This window comes from Suncus etruscus, chromosome 15 (genome assembly GCF_024139225.1).
Source record: "Suncus etruscus isolate mSunEtr1 chromosome 15, mSunEtr1.pri.cur, whole genome shotgun sequence".
Classification (NCBI taxonomy): domain Eukaryota; kingdom Metazoa; phylum Chordata; class Mammalia; order Eulipotyphla; family Soricidae; genus Suncus; species Suncus etruscus.
In genome coordinates, this window is record NC_064862.1 from 43,707,625 (window position 1) to 43,725,040 (window position 17,416).

Genomic DNA, 17,416 nt, shown 5'->3' on the forward strand with positions numbered 1-17,416 from the left:
AGGTAAAAATATGTCCTTGTACAGATTTAATGTAATCCTATAAAGATACCTATGTCATTTTTTCAAATAAATAGATCAACCATTTCTGAAATTCATATGTAACAAAAAACCTTTACAAATAACTAAACAATACTTGAAAAAAAAAGAAGATGGGAGGCATCTTCTTTGAAGTTTCCCCAACTTCAAACTGTAATAAAAAGGAGTAGTCATCCAAATAGAATGTCATTGGAATAAAGACAGACCTTCAGATCAATGGAATAGGCTTGAATATCCTGAGTATGACCCTATTGTATATGATTAATTAAACTTTAGTAAAAGGGGAAAGAAATACAAAGTGGAGAAAAGAAAGCCTCTTCAACAAGTGGTGTTGGGAAAACTGGTCAACTAGATGTAGGGAAGTGAACTCAGACTTCTCTTTAATGCAGTGCACAAAAGTCAAATCAAAATAGTGAGTAGCTTCATGAAAGTTGACATCTTGATTTTGTTGTCTGCTCAGTCCCTATGATGGCTCTTCCAGAATATACATAACAGTGAATATAGAATGATTAAAATAAAAATAAAATCTACTAAAATGATCAGAAATGGGATTTTTTTTAGTGGATTAAAGCCAGCTATACCATCTGTCATGCTTCCAAGTAAATCTAAGGGATAAGATTAAAAAACTTGCAAATCTAAGCTTGTATAAAATGTGATTGGAACTTTACCCAGTTTTGTGTAACTCCCAAAATATTTAATGAAACAAGCATTCTTGGGACCTTATTATAATTCCTTTGCTTGATCAAGGAAAAATTTCTCATAATATATAGTTTTTGCAATAAGAAATATTTGATACTTTCTCTCATAAATTAAAAGTCCTCTCTGGTAGTGATATACTTGAAGTTACTTGCTGTGAAGAATATAAAAGAAAGGGGGGTATGTTGGATATGAAGATATCCAAGAAATAAACAAGTTTGAAAAGACCTGAGGACTCTTATTTTCTCAATTATCTGAACAAAGGTGCCTGCAGGGAACACCTGTATTCAGGGAGTCCTGTATTCAGTCTGTTACTTCTCCAAAAGGAAAACAATCTTCAGAGATTTGACCTTAGTTTCCTCTTTCCTCACACTTTCCCTTATGAAATGTAACCTGCCCCCTTAAGCTTAGGTAGGAATTTGTCTATTATCTGCCTTTCTTCCCATGTTGATTATTTCTGAACAATAAATGTCCTACATAGAGTATAGTCAGGGCTCTCAGTCCATGAGGCTATGAGGCACCTGACCTCACGCTTTTCTCTATTGTGTTCATCTTGTTTTCTTAATCCTCCCTGCACAGCTGCTTTAGGCCAGTTCACCTGGGGCTGGACTCTGGCAGAAGATATGATTTTAATTCTTTCTTTTAGTTTTAGGTAAAACTTCTCATAATAGATTGAATAAAATTGTACTTTTTTTTTTTTTTTTTTTTTTTTTGGTTTTTGGGCCACACCCGGCGGTGCTCATGGGTGATTCCTGGTGTCTGCTCAGAAATAGCTCCTGGCAGGCACAGGGGACCATATGGGACACCGGACCATATGGGACACCGGGATTTGAACCAACCACCTTTGATCTTGGATTGGCTGCTTGCAAGGCAAACACCGCTGTGCTATCTCTCCGGGCCCTTATTTACTTTTTTTTTTTTTATAATTTCTATTGAGACCAATGTAAATTACAAGTCTTTCACAGTCATATTTAAAGTATACAGTGATAGTGAATTCGAGCAGTTCCCAGTGTTGACCTCCTTCTGCCACTATTCCCAGCATGCATCCCATACCTCCACCCTTACCCCCCTGGACTGCTAGTGTAACAGATCTCTGAGTATAGTTTGTTGTATTTTTTAACTCTTGATGCTATTGTCATTGACTGTGGATTGGTTATTTAGGTCTGATCATTTTTTATTTCTACTCAATGCTCATCAGACTGCTTTGCCCCTGATTCCATCCACTTTTCCCCCCTCAATTTGTAGAAAGACATAGAAATATGAGGCCAAACAAGATGCTTCATGTTCTATGGTTCTGTTAAAAGAAAAAAAAGAAAGGAAAGAAAAAGAAAGCAGGTGAGAACCCCAGTCTAGAAGCTATAAATATAAATTTAAAAGAAGAAAAAGAAAAAGGGGGACTGGTGTGGCTAGGTTATTCTTTTTGGTGGTTGTTGTTTTTGTGTGTTTGTTTGTTATTTTGCATAGTCATAGTAAGTAGTGGGGGAATTTAGAAAGGAAATTCCCTTGACCTAAGAGATACAGTGTGTCTCCACCCTTGAAGTATGCTGTCATGAGACCAACTACAGGCTACGGGCCTGCCCATTGTTGAACCCCAAGGTCTTTTTTTATGGTGCCAGAAAATGTTCTGCTTAGTTGTGGTTGTCAAAATCAGTCCTCTGTAATTAGAGATCTTGGTTTTTGCACAAATTCTAGGATGAAGTCTAAGATAGAGTATTTCTTTATGGTTCCGGTCACAGTTGTTGTAGTCAGTCCTCTGTATTTAGCGATCTTGGTTTTTGCACAAATCAAAGTACAGAATATCTTCTGATTTCATCTCACTAATGTTTTGTTAAGAAATTTTGTATCCAAATCCATCAGAGATAATAATTAAAATTTCTTTCCTTGTAGTGCCTGATTGGTTTTAATACCAGGACAATTCTGACCTTATTTCATTTAGAAGGGTCCAATCCTTGGCAATTTGGGAAAAGCATTTTAGAAAGATTTTATACTAGTTCTTTTCCTCTTCAGATTAGATATTTGTACTGTCCCATTTTTAAAAAATTGATTATTATTACTATTATTATCATTTGATCTAGTGTATTATTGAAACTTAATTGAATTTTTTGATTTAGGCATTATATTCTTCAGATATATTATTTCTATTTGTATTTTTAAAACATTTTCTTTTTCTTAAAGCTACCACTTTGTTTATAAACTATCTTCCTAATCTAAGTGACTATATTTGTTAAAAACTTTATTTTAGGCACTCTAGTTTACAAAATTGTTAATGGTAGTGTTTTTATGCATAGAACATTCCAGCACCCCACAACCACTAGAGAATTCACTTCCCTTCACAATTTTTCAGGTGTTTTCTCCACACACAATCTACACCCCCACACACACCCTGAGGAAAACTGTTAACTACTGAAGACCAGGTATTGTTTCTGTTGCATTAAAATTGCATATATTTCTTTATATCCTATATATTAGAGAGATCATTCTGTCAGGGGTTACCTTTATTGCCTTTATTCTCTGTTGGAGAAATCATTAAACCCTGTTTTAATATAGTAAGTATCTGTAGATTTATCTTGGCTTTTGTTTGGAAATATTCTGTTTCTTCATGTTAAATTGGCTTGCCATGTTTATTTTTTTTGCAAAATAAATAAAAGCAACAACTCGTCTTCAAAAACCCCTAAAAATAATTACCTTTACTGCTTCCTGTAGTAGAGGCAGTTTAAATAGAAGTGCTGATGACAAGTAGATTTAGTTGTCTTTGAGAGGCTGGACCATTCCCCCCAAATTTAGAACTTATCCCCAACAGAGATGTGTGTGTGATGAAAATAATTACCTTATTAGAATTTGATATTTAAAATTATGTTAGCATTTGCTAATTGATAATGGAATAGGGAACATTCTTTCATTTTTTTAACCCTTCACCAGTGCAACATTCCCCATGACCAATATCCCAAGTGTCCTTCCTCCCCACCCTACACTGGCCTGTATTCTAGACTGGCTTTCTACTTCTCTCATTCAGTCACATTTTGTTATGATGGCTCTCAGTGTAATTATTTCTGTAACTGCACCCATCACTCTCTGGTGAGCTTTATGTCGTGAGCTGGACCTTCCAGTCCTCCTCTCTTTTGTCTCTGAGAATCATTACACAAATGTCTTTTATTTTTCTCAAAACCCATAGATGAGTGAGACCATTCTGTGTCTATCTCTCTCCCTCTGACTTATTTCACTCAGCATAATAGATTTCCTATACATCCATGTATAGGAAAATTTCATGACTTCATCTCTCCTAATGGCTGCATAATATTCCATTGTATATATGTACCACAGTTTCTTTAGCCATTCATCTAGAGGGGCATCTAGGCTGTTTCCAGAGTCTGGCTATTGTAAACAGCACTGCAATGAATATAGGTGTGAGGAATGGATTTTTGTATTGTATTTTTGTGTTCCTAGGGTATGGAGCTCAACTTCCAGCTTTTGGAGGAATCTCCATATCGCTTTCCATAAAGGTTGGACTAGGCGGCATTCCCCTCAGCAGTGAATAAGAGTTCCTTTCTCTCCACATCCCCACCAGCACTGCTTGCTCTCATTCTTTGTGATTTGCACCAATCTCTGTGGCGTGAGAGGTACCTCATAGTTGTTTTGATTTGCATCTCCCTGACGATTAGCGATGTGGAGCATTTTTTTCATGTGCCTTTTGGCCATTTGTAATTCTTTTTTGTCAAAGTATCTGTTCATTTCTTCTCCCCATTTTTGATGGAGTCAGATGATTTTTCTTGTAAAGTTATCCAGATAGGAAAGGAAGAAGTCAAGCTCTCACTGTTTGCAGATGACATGATATATACTTAGAAAACCCTAAAGACTCTACCAAAAAGGTTTTAGAAACAATAGATGCATATAGCGATGTAGCAGGCTATAAAATTAACACACAGAAATCAATGGCCTTTTTATGCACCAATAATGATAGGGAAGAAATGGACATTAAGAAAACAACTCCATTCACATTAGTGTCACACAAACTCAAATACCTTGGTGTCAACTTGACTAAAGATGTGAAGAACCTATACAAAGAAAACTATAAAACCCTGCTACAAGAAATAAGAGAAGACACGCGGAAATGGAAATCCATACCCTGCAGGATTAGCATCATTAAAATGGCAATACTCCCCAAAGTATTTTATAGATTTAATGAAATCCCTTTAAAGATACCCATGACATTTTTCAAAAAAGTGGATCGAACACTTCTGAAATTTATTTGAAACAATAAACACCCACGAATAGCTAGAGAAATACTTGGAAAAAGGAATATGGAAGGCATTACTTTCCCCAAATTTAAACTGTATTACAAAGCAATAGTTATCAAAACAGCATGGTATTGGAATAAAGACAGACCCTCCAATCAGTGGAATAGGCTTAAGTACTAAAAGAATGTGCCCCAGACATATTATTACCTAATTTTTGATAAAGGAGCAAGAAATCCTAAATAAAACAGAGAGAGTCTATTCAATAAATGGTGTTGGAACGACTGGTTAGCTACTTGGAAAAATGCAAACTTAGACACCCCCCCAGCTAATACCATGTACAAAGGTAAAATCCAAATGGATTAAAGACCTAGATATCAGACCTAAAACCATAAAGTATATAGAACAACATGTAGGTAAAACATTCCATGACATTGAGACTAAAAGGCATCTTTAAGGAGGAAACAGCACTTTCCAAACAAGTGAAAGCAGAAATAAACAAATGGGACTAAATTAAACTGAGAAGCTTCTGCACCTCAAAGGAAAAAGTGCCCAAAATACAAGAGCCACCCACTGAGTGGAAGAAACTATTCACTCCAATACCCATTAGATAAGGGGCTAATATCCAAAATATGCAAGGCACATTCCTTCATTTTTATATGGATTGAAATGAATTGTTTAAAGAAAAATTAAACCATTTCTACTTAAAGACTAAATGAAATTTAATTGTGAAACCATTTGGACATGGACCTTTATAAATAATATTTCTCTAAGTTTTCTAGGTTTTTTTTTTTTTTTTTGCTTTATTTTGTTTTTGGTTTTGGGTTTGGGGCCAGGGATTACTCCCAACTCTACACTCAAAAATCATTCCTGGAAAGCTCGGGGGACCATATGAGATGCTGGAATTCGAACCATAGTCCTTCTGCATGTAAGGCAAATGCCCTACCTCCATGCTATCTATATGGCCCCCTTCTGTTTTAATTGTTGTATATAATTGATCTCAGGTCAATTTTGGTGATTTCCATTTTGTTAGTAAAGTATCTTCTCTTGATTTTTAAATTTTTAACTTGGGGTTGATAAGAGTTTCTTTTCATTTTTATGTATTTATGATTATGTCGTTGACACCATATCTAATAAAAATTATTTTCTCAAACTTAATATTTTACACTATAATCAAACTCATTTGTATTGGTGCACCAGTGTATTGGTGCTGTCACAAAACTAGGTCTTAGGTTTCTTTATCTTTTCTCATATTTATATGTATATTTATACATAGAAATATGTTTATTTATATATATTTTTATTAATATCTTTATGTAAACATCTTGATTACAAATATGATTGTGATTAGGTTTCAGTCATGTAAAGAACACCACCCTTCATCAGTGCAACATTCCCACCACCAATGTCCCAAATCTCCCTCCATCCCACCCCACCCCAACCTGTACTCCAGACAGGCTTTCCAGTTCCCTCATTCATTCATATGGTTATGGTAGTTTTCAGTGTAGTTATTTTTATAACTGAACTAGCCACTCGTTGTGGTGAGCTTCTTGAAGTGAGCTTAAAGTTCCAGCCCTCCTCTCATCGTCTCTGAGGATTGTTGCAAAAGTGACTGTTATTTTTCTTTGGTTTTTCTTTTTAATTAGATTAATTATTTTTATATATTTTTCTTTAAACACATAGACTACATACATGATTGTGTTTGGGTTTCAGTCATGTAAAGAACACCACCATCATCAGTGCAACATTCCCATCACCAATGTCCCAAATCTCTCTGCTCCCCACCCATGTATGTCTCCCTCATACATTCTCATTGTTAGGATAGTTCACAATGTAGTTATTTCTCTAACTAAACTCATCACTCTTTCTGGTGAGTTTCATGAGGTGAGCTGTAACTTCCAGCCTTCTCTCTTTTGTGTCTGAAAATTATTATTACAACAATGTCTTTCATTTTTCTGAAAACCCATAAATGAGTGAGACCATTCTGCTCTCTCTCTCTCTCTCTCTCTCTCTCTCTCTCTCTCTCTCTCTCTCTCTCTCTCTCTCCTCTCTCTCTGACTTACTTCACTCAGCATAATAGATTCCATGTACATCCATGTATAGGTATATTTCAAGACTTCATCTCTCCTGACAGCTGCATAATATTCCATTGTGTATATGTATCACAGTTTCTTTAGCCATTCATCTGTTGAAGGGTATCTTGGTGGTTTCCGGAGTCTTGCTATGGTAAATAGTGCTGCAATGAATATAGGTGTAAGGAAGAGATTTTTGTATTGTAGTTTTGTGTTCCTAGGGTTTATTCCCAGGAGTGGTATAGCTGGATCATATGGGAGCTTGATTTCCAGTTTTTGGAGGAATCTCCATATCGCTTTCCATAAAGGTTGAACTAGACGGCATTCCTACCAGCAGTGGATAAGAGTTCCTTTCTCTCCGCATCCCCGCCAACACTGCTTATTCTCATTCTTTGTGATGTGTGCCTATCTCTGTGGTGTGAGGTGGTATCTCACAGTTGTTTTGATTTGCATCTCCCTGATGATTAGTGATGTGGAGCATTTTTTCATGTGTCTTTTGGCCATTTGTATTTCTTCTTTGTCAAAGTGTCTGTCCATTTCTTCTCCCCATTTTTTGATGGGATTAGATGTTTTTTTTCTTGTAAATTTCTGTCAGTGCCTTGTATATTTTGGAGATTAGCCCCTTATCTGATGGGTATTGGGTGAATAGTTTCTCCCCCTCAGTGGGTGGTTCTTGTATCCTGGGTGCTATTTCTTTTGAGGTGCAGAAGCTTCTCAGCTTTATATATTCCCATCTGTTAATCTCTGCTTTCACTTGTTTGGAGAGTGCAGTTTCCTCCTTGAAGATGTCTGTAGTCTCAATGTCCTGGAGTGTTTTGCCTACGTGTTGTTCTCTATATCTTATGGTTTCGGGTCTGATATTGAGGTCTTTCATCCATTTGAATTTTATCTTCGTACATGATATTAACTGGGAGTCTATGTTCAATTTTTTGCAAGTGGCTAGCAATTGTGCCAACACCACTTGTTGAAGAGGATTTCTTTGCTCCATTTAGGATTTCCTGCTCCTTTATCAAATATTAGGTGATTGTATGCCTGGGAAACATTCTCTGAGTATTCAAGTCTATTCCACTGATCTGAGGGCCTGTCTTTATTCCAATACCATGATGTTTTGTTAACTATCGCTTTGTAGTAAAGTTTAAAGTTGGGGAAAGTAATTCTCCCCATACTCTTTTTCCCAATGATTGCCTTAGCTATTCTAGGGTGTTTATTGTTCCAAATGAATTTCAAAAGTGCCTGATCCACTTCTTTGAAGAATGTCATGGGTATTTTTAGAGGGATTGCATTAAATCTGTACAATGCTTTGGGGAGTATTGCCATTTTAATGATGTTAATCCTGCCAATCCATGAGCAGGGTATGTGCTTCCATTTCTGCGAGTCCTCTTTTATTTCTTGGAGCAGAGTTTTATAGTTTTCTCTGTATAGATCCTTCACATTTTTAGTCAAGTTGATTCCAAGATATTTGCGTTTGTGTGGCATTATTGTAAATGAGGTTGTTTTCTTAATGTCCATTTTCAGGCATGCAGGATTTTATTGCATGTAGTCTTTAACTCTGGAAGCATCTCTTTGATGATGTCTTTAACAGTTGTTTCTTCCTGGGGATCTCCTATCTGGGCCTCTGTGACTCCAATGATTCTTCTGTTATTTCTGTTGAGTTTATCAAAGACTTCTATTTTCATCTTGAGTACTTTTTCCATTGCCTGATCACTTGTTTTAAGATTCTTTTCCAGTTTCTTCTGCTGTTGAGTTTTTCTGGATCTCCTCTTCCAGCATGCCGATTCTGTCCTCAGCTGCTGTTAACCTGCCGGTAAGGCTATCCACTGAGTTTTTTATTTGAACTACCGTGTTTTTCAGATTTGTTATTTCAGTTTGGAGTTTTCGGATTTCTGTCTTTTTGTTCTGTTCAGATCAATCTATGCTTTCTTTGAGTTCTACGAACATCTTCCATATTTCTATTCTTAACTCCTTATCTGAAAGTTTAATCATATGGTTGGAATATTTTGGGTCATCCGAGCTATCATCTCCATTCTCTATGCATGGTGTTTGCCTGAAAGGTTTCCCCATTGTCAAGCTTGTTGTGTGAATTTTTCTGCGTTTTATGGTGGGGTTTATTGGTTAGAAAGAGTGCACAGCTGCAAAGCAAAGCATGCTCTTCAGGGGTCTCTAGGTGACAGTTTTTTTGGGGTTCACTTCCCAGGCCTCTGAAGAGAGCTTCAAGAATTCAGGAAAGACAGAGAAGCACAGGAAAGAGTTCCCTTCAGGTCCTCAGGGTCATCAGAAGCTCAGCAGGGTGGAGTATCCACAGGTAGAGTGATCAGCACTCTGCCTGGCAACCCCCACAACCAGTTCTTACTCACTCACTAGCTCGATGGGCAGCTTCAGAATGCAGTTTTTTGGGGAGTTCGCTTCCCAGGCCTCTGAGGAGAGCTTCAAGAATTCAGGAAAGTGAGAGAAGCATAGGAAATAGTTCCCTTCAGGTCCTCAGGGTCATCAGAAGCACAGCAGGGCGGAGTTTCCACAGGTAGAATGATCAGCACTCTGCCTGGCAACAACAAATATATTTATATCAAGTTTTGAACCACTCTTGAGTATGTTGAGACCTTCTCCTAGCTCTGTGCTGAGATCGTTCCTGGCAGTGCTTGGGGGGTGGCACATATGAGATGAGTGGGATGAGTTTGTTGTGTACAAGGCATGTGCCTTAACCCTAGTATTATTTTCATGTTCCCTCTCTATTTTATTTATTAATTTTTTCATTTTCAATTTTACCTTTATTAATTAACACATTTTAATTTTCTTTTGGTGGAGGAGGTTGAAATGGGAAATGCTGGAAGAATTATTAGCTATAATGTAGTTCTAACCCTAAGGAAAGCAGGAAGTGAAGAAAAATTGTGTTGACATATTCTAGACTTTTCCAGACAGCTAAGTTCAACAGCCTACCAGAAAGTCCCTGAATCAAATCTGCTTATCAAACCTTTATCATCTCACATTGAGTGTATCTTTGTACTCAGTAACTTTCAGCCATTGCCTCTAGAAAATCTACTTGCTCTCCCCACAAACATGGAGGTGGATTCTGAAGAATAGCTGCAAGAATTCATTCATAGTCACTCATGTTGCTTGCATTTGGACTACAACCAAAGTGTCTTTTTGGTGCCAATTACTTGTATGTAACTTCTTTAGTAAAGTAAATACATTTATCCTTCTTTTTCTGGCTTACTTCATTTAACATAATATCTTCCAGTTCAACTTTAATGAGAAAATTTAAAAACAGGCCTGCTATGATGTCAGGCTGGGGCAGGGAATGGTGGCACTGATGGGCTCTGGAAACACTAGCAGAGAGAGGGGGACACTGGTGGAATTGGTGCTATAATATCGTATGTATAAAACTTGACTATGAATAACTTTGCTTTAAATAAAAAATTTAAGAAAAATTAAAAAAAGAAATGCATTACAGTTTTATTAACTCAGTTTTTTAAATATTATCTGAATTCTAATCATATCTTTTTCCACTTCAGAGCCTGTAAAGTAAAGCATGCCCTGAGAAATATTTTGCTAGTTGCATGTCTTTAGCATTGACCTTGGTGCAAATGATATCTATGAAGATAGAGAAAAATATGGAAAATTAGTTTAGTAGATTTTCAGAAGATCCTTTCTATATAACAATTTTGTTCTAAAGGATATTGGAAATGTTACTTGCTTATAAATCTAAAGTGAGGGAAAATGTTTTAATTTTAAAATCCCTGAATATATTTAAAAATTTCTAGTTTGTGTTTTGTCCAGTAGGTATCAAAAGTGTTTTAGGCAGTTTAATAATCATCCAAAATCACGAAGGTCTTTGAAAGTGTTTCTGTTAACTCCATAGATACCATAATTTCTTTATATACTGTCTCATTTTGAATTCTTGAAATATTTTTGACCTTAAAAGCAATCAACTATTTATGCCTATGCCTCTGTTAGAAGTTTCTTGGGAGTAATACCACCTTACTTTCCCCTCAAGCTATTAAAATTTTGCCTTCAAAGGCCTTTTATATAATAAACTGAAGCATGAAAGCTTACGTAGTAGACTTATAAAAATTAATAATAGGGGCTGAAGCAGTGGCACAGAGCAATAAGGCATCTGCCTTGCCGGCTCTAGCCTAGAACGGACCACAGTTCGAATCCCCATTGCCCCATATGGTCCACAAAGCCAGGAGCGATTTCTGAGCACATAGCCAGGAGTAACCCCTGAGTGTCACCAGGTGTGGCCTCAAAAAAACAAAAAAAATTAATAATAAAGTTATCTTTCAACCATATGCTTTTATTTTCTTATCTTCTCTGTTATTGTTGGTTATATAGGCTTAGACTTTTTCATTCATTAGTGATTTATTTTTAATGTTTGAGGATATTTGTGCATGTAAGTGATTCATCTCAGCTGCATGTATTGATTTATCATTTCTCACAACTTTCAATATTTTTAAGTTTCCTTTGTTATTCTAATAAAAAAACATCATACTGAGCAAAATAACCACAAGGAGAAAGAAGAGCACAAAACAATCTCTGAGAAACAAAACAAGTGATAGAATAAATCTTGTTATCACAAGATTGAATCCACAAGAATTTGAGATTATGGGAATAAGAAGTAGATGAGGCATCAGTGGAGGATCCAGAGAACTTTGGTAGTGGTAAGGTGACCATAAATGTCAACATCATCGTAAATAAGTACCTTAAGTATAATAACAATTTTATTTATTAAGATGGCAATTTTGAGCCTGGAGAGATAGCACAGCGGTGTTTGCCTTGCAAGCAGCCGATCCAGGACCTAAGGTGGTTGGTTCAAATCCCGGTGTCCCATATGGTCCCCTGTGCCTGCCAGGAGCAATTTCTGAGCAGACAGCCAGAAGTAACCCCTAAGCACCGCCGGGTGTGGCCCAAAAACCAAAAAAAAAAAAAAATGGCAATTTCATGTTGTGCATATATTTATTGCATTTATAAAAAGGCATTCAATTAGATAAAAACCCAAAGATACATCTTAACTCTGTATTTATTACTAACTTCTTCAGAATTTAGTAATTCCATTGTAGAATAGGAAACCAAATTTATCCCTATTAACATTCCACGTTTATAGAGAATGCTAGATAAGATACTTCATGGAAAAAGACCTGGTTAAAATATAGGATCATTTTAACTTATGACGTTAACAGTAAAATGTAAAAGAAAGTTGGGATATTTAGGCTGTCTCTAAGGATAGAATGAGAATTTGAAAGAATGTATAGAGTTAAAAGTCTACCTAAAGTATGGTACAAACTTCAATTCACAATTGAAACCTGCAATTTCATGAAGAACTGTGAACATATCAGCAATAGTTTAGAGACACAGTAGTTGTGTCTATGTATATTGAAATAAATTAAAAGTCAAATATTAGGGGCCGGAGAGATAGCACAGTCAGTGTTAGGGCGTTTGCCTTGCACACACACAACCGATCCAGGATGGACAGTGGTTCGAATCCCGGCATCCCATATGGTCCTCCATTCCTGTCAGGAGCGATTTCTGAGCACAGAGCCAGGAGTAACCCCTGAGAGCTGCCAGGTGTGACCCAAAAATAAAAAAAAAAGTCAAACATCTATGAAACACTGTACTGAGGAGAGTAGGGGATGAGGAAGAGGATGGGTATCCTAAACAAGACAGATTTCTCTGAGAAAATGACATATAAGGAGAAATTGAATGCTGAAAAGCATTTCACCAGGCCTAAAGAAAGTAAAATACGTTTTAGGAAGAAGAAATAACCTTTGAGAATAAATGAGAAAAAGAATGAAAGAAAAATATCAAAAGAAAGGAAGGAATTAGATAAAATTTACTAATTAAAAATGAGTACCACAGTGATTAATTTTTAATTTAGACCCACCTTGCAAATATGAGGTCCTGAGTCTAATTTCAGGAGCTGCTACATTGTGGTGCATGAGTTCCCTGCCATGGTGCTCTCTGGAGTCCCAGGAGCTGTAACAATGTACAATCATATGAAGCAGCATAACAAAAGATTTATAAGCACTCAATTGCCAGAATGAGCATATATTTAGGCACCAAAGTGACCTCCAGTGAGTACTACAATTAGAATGTGTAAGAGCTCCCAAGTAAAATGAGTTCTGACCCCATAAACATGTATGCAAGCATCACAAATGTGTGACTTCCAGCAAGCACCGTGCCTGCAAGCTGCCATTATCAGAATGGCATAGCAGCAACAGAGAAAAAAAGGAGATGTTCTTTTCTGTTCTTTTTTAATTTTCTTTTATTTTATAAAAGCACTGTAATTTACAGTTATTTATAGTTGGGTTTTAGACAATGTTCCTGTACCACCAGGGTCAGCTTTCCTCATCAATATTCCCAGTTTCTCCTACCCATTCACTCTCAGCCTGATAGCTTGTCAGGTACATTTTTTTTTTTTGTTTTTTTTTTTTTTTTTGGGCCACACCCGGTGACGCTCAGGGGTTACTCCTGGCTATACGCTCAGAAGTTGCTCCTGGCTTGGGGGACCATATGGGACACCGGGGGATCGAACCGCGGTCCGTCCAAGGCTAGCGCAGGCAAGGCAGGCACCTTATCTCTAGCGCCACCGCCCGGCCCCTTGTCAGGTACGTTTTTAAAGTTTGGTTGCTGGGGCCAAAGCAAAAGCACAGTGGTTAGGGTATTTGCCTTGCCTGGCCAACCTGAATTCAATCCTCAGCATTCCATATGGTCCCCCAAGCCTGCTAAGTGTGATTTCTGAGCACAGAGCCAAGAATAGCCACTGAGCACCAAGGTGTGGCCCCCAAACAAACAAACAAACAAACAAATAAAGTTTGGTTGCTAAAGTTTGGTTCTCAGGATTTCGGTGATGTTCACTTTGTGATTTGGATTTTAGCTCTATCATTACTTAACACCACCAATGCACCTGAATTCTCATATCCATTGGCCTTTTTCCTTCTTATTTATATCTTCTTATCCCATCCCAAACCCCCAGCACTCAATTTCCTTTCTCTCCTCCCTAAATACTGGGATCAATGGTGATTTGGGCATTTAACCACTAGTTTTGCCTTTTTGGGCCACACCTAGTAATACTCAGGGCTACTTTTGGCTCTGCATTCAGGAATCACTTCTTTTATTTAATTCCTTTCCTTTATTTGGTTTTCTTTTATTCTTTCTCTCATTTATTTTTTTTTTAAATAATAATTTCTTGGGGCCAGAGGGATAGCACAGCGGTAAGGTGTTTGCCTTGCATGTGGCTGACCTGGGACAGACCCAGTTTGATTCCCAGAATCCCTTATGGTCCCCAGAGCCTGCCAGGATCGATTTCTAAGCGCAGAGACAGGAGTAACCTGAGCGCCGCCTGGTGTGGCCCAAAAAGAAAACAAAAAAATAATTTATTAAAGCACCGTGGTTACAAACTTGTTTGTAGTTGGGTTTCAGCCATAAACCAGTGCAACTTTCCTGCCACCAACATCCCCCATTTATCTCCTCCACCATCCTCTGCCTGTCTTTGAGATAGGCATTGTATTTCTTTCTCTATCATTGTCATGGTAGTTGTTAGTGTAATTATTTTTCTAACTGCACTTACCGCACTTTTATTCTTTTATACCAGGATTCAAATGTGCAAGGCAAGTGCTCGATGAGTGAGCCACAGTGTGGGGATGGTGGGAGGGCAGCACCACTCTAGGCAGGAGTTAGCTGGCTCTAATTTTTGTCCTAGTATTAAACCTGTGCCTACACACATTCCATTTGCATGCAATTCTGTCATCTCAAACTCACTCCTGGCAATCTATATATATATAATCCTGGAGATTATATGAAATGCCATGGAGCAGACCCAGGTTGAATTCATGAAAGGCAAGCAGTTTATTCACTGTACTATCTGGTCCTGCACCCCCCTTTAAAACATTGTATTTCCTTGTCCAATTATTCTACATACTACATATTAGTTATTTTATACTATGTTTATACTTCTTTTGGCTTACTTTATAAAAAATATCTTCTAGTTCCATCCATATTGCAGCAAATTGATTTCATCATTCCTTAATGCAATGTAGTATTTCATTATATGTATATACCACTTTTCTACTATTCACTCATCTGTTGTTGGACATCTAGGTTGATTCCAAATCTTAGCTATAGTACTGAGTGCTGCAATGAATACTGTTGTACATACGACCTTTAGTGAACATTTTTCTGCCTCAAGGACAAGCACCTAAAAGTAGAATCACTAGATATTATGGTATATCAATTTAAAATTTTCTGAGAACACTCCATAAAGTGTGTTGTGTGTGTGTGTGTGTGTGTGTGTGTGTGGTAGGGGGAGATAGAAAATGTGAATGTTTATATGCTTCAGGGATACAATTTTGCCTCATCAGAGTTTCCACCCAAGTTCCAGTATCCCTCCACTACTATCCATAGGTTCAGTGATACAATTTTGCCTCATCAGTTTCCACCCAAGTTCCAGTATCCCTCCACTACTATCCATAGGTTCTTCATGTCCACTTTGGTAATAGCCTCCTAGTATTGGTAACCTTCGTTCTGTATCCAAAGTCTAAGGATTTGTTTTCCACCAGACATTGTCTTTCCCCTCACTTTGCTTCTTTAGATAGCACACCCGAGTGAGGTCATCAGGTATTTTCTTCCTTCTTCTGACTCATTTCATTTAGCATGTCCTCTCCCAGTTCTATCCATGTTGCAGCAAAAGGACAGATTCCATCATTTCTCATGACTGGGTATTCCATTGTGTATGTATGTCTTAATTTCATGACTTTTGGATTGTTTCCCAGTATTGGATATTGGAGATAGTTGACATAGGACCAACCTTCACTTCTGTTTATACACTAGGCACCACAGACCAAGTACTGAAGATGGTGCTAGAATGGCCATTTAAGCTGATAGTGGGAATGAGAGGGAGTCAGCATTGAATGGAACATTTCAAAATTCTGTACACAGTGTCTTTGCAGAGTGATTACATAAACTTGGAAATAAATTGATGATTCTATTGGTGATTTTTTTAAGAAACAGGCATGGGTTGGGTGGTGGGCTCAGGGCTAGGGCCTCCTGCTGCTGGATGAAGGGGTTGGAGATGGCCTCCATGCCGTCCTGCAGGCAGATGAGCACCACTGACGTGCTGCAGCACACCACCAGCCCCAGCTGCCAAGTGTCTTCCGTCAGCTTGTACTAGTCATCAGAGTCTCTCATGTACTCAATGGTTTCATCCAGAACGAGGTTGAGGAGTGGGTCGAATTCCTTCAGGATTCCACTTTGCAGCCCCCACTCCCACCCCAAAACTTCACCCGGATGGTCTTGTTGATGTACTTGGACAGGTCCAAGATACTCTCCTTCCTCTTCTCTTTGTCTGCCATTTGTCATGCTGAAGAGTCCATTGTTTTCATTGTTGTTAGCATTGTTCTCCTGACAGATCATTACATTGTATAAGCATATTGGATTATTTGATAATAAAACTGACCACTTCTCACTGTCACCCAGAATAGCTTTTGTGAATTCTGATTTATTATTGCCTTAAATAATTTCTATTTTTTTTCCATTTTGATAGAAAGATTTGAATGTGATAGAAAAGATTAGATTTTTAAAATTAAGAACATAATCAAACAATGTTTATTTCAATTTAGTTTCAATATTAGTGCAATTTTTTTATATTTGGTAAAATTTTCCATTTCTCTTTGCTCCATCCACATTGATGGTATATGAATAACAAAATAATTAAAATAGATTGGATAAGACTTATAGTTTTATGACTGAGTTTATTTTTTATTATGATTCTTTAGGTAATATGGTGTTAGTATATCTAGCTTTTTAAGCTGTGGGTGGCAACCTTATGTATTCTAGGTAACTGATTGGGGAGAAGAGGGATATGAAAAATTTGATAACAGTAGGATCTGGAGTGATAGTACAGAGAGTAGGTAGTTGCCCTGTACACAACTAACCTGAGATCAATGCCAGCATCCTACCTGGCCTCCTGAGCTGTGCCAGGAGAAAATACTGAGTGCAAAGTCAGGAGTAATTCCTAAACACTGTCTGCTGTAGCACACAAAACAAAAACAAAGCCTCAATTTGTTTGTTTGTTGTTTTTATTTTTCGGCCACACCCGGCGACACTCAGGGGTTACTCCTGGCTATGCACTTAGAAATCGCTCCTGGCTTGGGGGATCACATGGGATGCCAGGGGGTCGAACCTTGGTCCATCCTAAGCTCGTGCATGTAAGGCAGAAGTCTTATGCCCTGCGCCACAGCTCTGGTCCTACAAAGCCACATTGGGCAGCAGTAAAAGATTTCTGAGACTGCAAAAATCAATAATCGACTCAAGATCATCTGTATGGTGGTTTTAGGGTTTCTGTTCCTGTTTTTGTGCTATACCTGGCTGTGCAGAGGACTCAACTCTTGA

At 37.6% G+C, this 17,416-nt stretch overlaps 1 pseudogene; it reads right to left on the minus strand.

Annotated features, from left to right (window-relative positions):
- Window positions 1-15,946: 15,946 nt before the first annotated feature.
- LOC126029829 (U6 snRNA-associated Sm-like protein LSm7) lies at window positions 15,947-16,377 on the minus strand (annotated as a pseudogene).
- Window positions 16,378-17,416: the final 1,039 nt, after the last annotated feature.